Source organism: Schistocerca piceifrons, unplaced genomic scaffold (genome assembly GCF_021461385.2).
Source record: "Schistocerca piceifrons isolate TAMUIC-IGC-003096 unplaced genomic scaffold, iqSchPice1.1 HiC_scaffold_417, whole genome shotgun sequence".
In the NCBI taxonomy this organism is placed as follows: Eukaryota; Metazoa; Arthropoda; class Insecta; order Orthoptera; family Acrididae; genus Schistocerca; species Schistocerca piceifrons.
Genome location: NW_025728643.1, coordinates 40,001 through 42,500, shown reverse-complemented (window position 1 = coordinate 42,500; position 2,500 = coordinate 40,001). Strand labels below are relative to the sequence as shown.

The following is a 2,500-nucleotide window of genomic DNA, read 5'->3' as shown; positions in this document are numbered from 1 at the left end:
ATCAACTCAGAACTGGCACGGACTGGGGGAATCCGACTGTCTAATTAAAACAAAGCATTGCGATGGCCCTAGCGGGTGTTGACGCAATGTGATTTCTGCCCAGTGCTCTGAATGTCAACGTGAAGAAATTCAAGCAAGCGCGGGTAAACGGCGGGAGTAACTATGACTCTCTTAAGGTGGCCAAGTGGCGGCGGTGTGGCTGCATCCGGACTTGGCTTTTCGAAGTGCGGTCTTGATGTAGTCGTGCTGCTGCTGCGTGGTGCCTTCCTTGGGTTGTAGTTACAGGGAGAGTGATGCGCAATACATGGGCCTAGCCCTCTTAGCCTCTCCTCTCCTGCGGTCTTCTCCCCTTCTCGTGGGCCCGCTGATTTTCGCAGAGTGGAAGACCGCACCAGGGGCTTGGGGGGGTTACCAGCCCCCCCTCGCACTATCCCTTTGTTAGTTGGGGGCAGTATTCAGAGAAAAAGTGGTGGCCCTTCCGCTGAAGGTGCCACCCCAACTTCCCCAGCACCTAGCCGGCCAACCGGCCGTGCCGAAAATTTTGTAACTTTTGCAGCTATGTATACCTGTAGTGAGTGCCACCGCAGCTTCAGCACCAAGAACGGTCTCGGGGTCCATCGCCGCCGCCAACACCTTGCGGCCGCCAACGCGGAGATCGTCACGGAGAGGCATCGCGCGAGGTGGACGGAGGAAGAAGTCCTGTCGCTCGCCAAGGCAGAGGCCGAACTGTTCCTCGAGAGGGACGCCCGGTTCTTCTTTGTAAATCAAGAACTCATCAGGATGTTCCCCGACCGAACGCTTGAGGCAATCAAGTGCCGACGGCGGCAAGCTGCCCACAAGCAGCTTGTCCGCCAATTCATGGAGGCGCTTGAGATCGGTCGGGGGGAAGAGCCGGCGTCCCGCCGGGGAGCAGCGAGCCCGCTGCCTGACGCGGGCGAGGCCGCTGCGCCGCCCGTCGACGCAGCCGAGGACTTCGCGGCCGACACCACCGGGCCGCCGCCGGAGGGGCCGACTGACGCCGCCATCTGGGAGCATCTGGCGGGGCTACCCGCTTCCGCCCAGCGTTTCTCTGCCCTGGATCGTGTCATAGGTCTGGGGCGGGGCACGCCGCCCGATGTCATCCTGGGCATGCTCCCGGATGCCCTTGCGTCGGTCGGGTCCAGAGGGGAGAGATCGATCACCAGGACACAGCGGCCGCGCCAACCATCGAAGCGGCCGCCTGCCGCGCCGCCGACGCAGAAGCGCAAGCGGCGCCGCTGGGAGTACGCGAGAACGCAGGATGCCTTCCGACGGTCGCGTGCACGTTGCGTGCGCGGCCTCTTGGATGGCACCCTGCTCCAGCCGCCACCTGCCATCCCTGGTCTGCTGGACTTCTGGGCGGACCTCTTCACCAAGAAGCCCATCTCCACCGCGGGCTTCATTCGTGACCGCCTCCTCCCGCACTCAGAGCCTGTCGCTCTTGAGTGCATATGGGGGCCGGTCACACATGAGGAGGTCGCCGCCGCGTTGCCGCCCAGGGGATCAGCAGCCGGGCCGGACGGCCTTACCCCAGCGGAGTTGCGGCGCCTGCCGCACGAAGTCCTGGTGAAAGTGATGAATCTCTTCCTTCTGGCCCGCGCCCTTCCGGAACGCCTGCTTCGCGCGCGGACGTCCCTTCTCCCGAAAACGGCTGCACCAACATCCCCCGCTGACTTTCGCCCCATTACGGTCTGCTCGGTGTTGGCGCGGACCTTTCACAAGGTTCTCGCGTCACGCCTGATGCGCGCATGTGCTGTGGACGAACGTCAGCGGGCATTCATCCCTCGGGATGGGATGTTGGAAAATACCTTCATCTTGGACACTGCTCTCACCGACGCAGTTCGCTCCTGCCGCTCTGTCTTTGTGGCGTCGATCGACGTATCTAAGGCATTCGATTCGGTAGATCATGCTGCCCTTCGCCCCGTGCTGAAGGCGCATGGCCTGCCGGATTGCTTTGTCGAGTATGTCGAGCGGTGCTACGAGGGCAGCACGACAGTGATAGCGGACGGCGCCGGCGTGGGCGTGTCTGTGCAGCCAGCACGGGGCGTTCGCCAGGGCGATCCCCTCTCCCCCCTCCTGTTCAACTTTGCGGTGGACTACGTTTTAGGCCAACTGCCCTCCCACATCGGAGCTCGGATCCTCGGTCGCAGAGTCAACGCTGCGGCCTTTGCAGATGACGTCTTGCTGTTTGCAGCGACCCCGAGGGGCTTGCAGTCCCTCATCGACGCAGCTACCGCAGCCCTCGCCCACCTGGGGCTGCAGATCAACGCCCGGAAGTGTTTCACCCTCGCCTTAGTCGCGTCAGGGCGCGAGAAGAAGGTGAAGGTGGACAGCAATGTCACCTTCACAGCAGGCAATACCACCATGCCTGCCCTGCGTGTGGGTGAAACCTTCCGGTACCTGGGGCTGCAATTTTCCACGGCGGGTCGCTGTGTCTTCAATCCACGTAGCCACCTGGTGGAGCAGCTTGACGTCATCTCCC

At 62.7% G+C, this 2,500-nt stretch overlaps 1 pseudogene; it reads left to right on the top strand.

The window, feature by feature from the left end:
• LOC124748446 overlaps nucleotides 1-2,500 on the top strand; it is a 7,962-nt pseudogene that overhangs the window by 2,708 nt on the left and 2,754 nt on the right.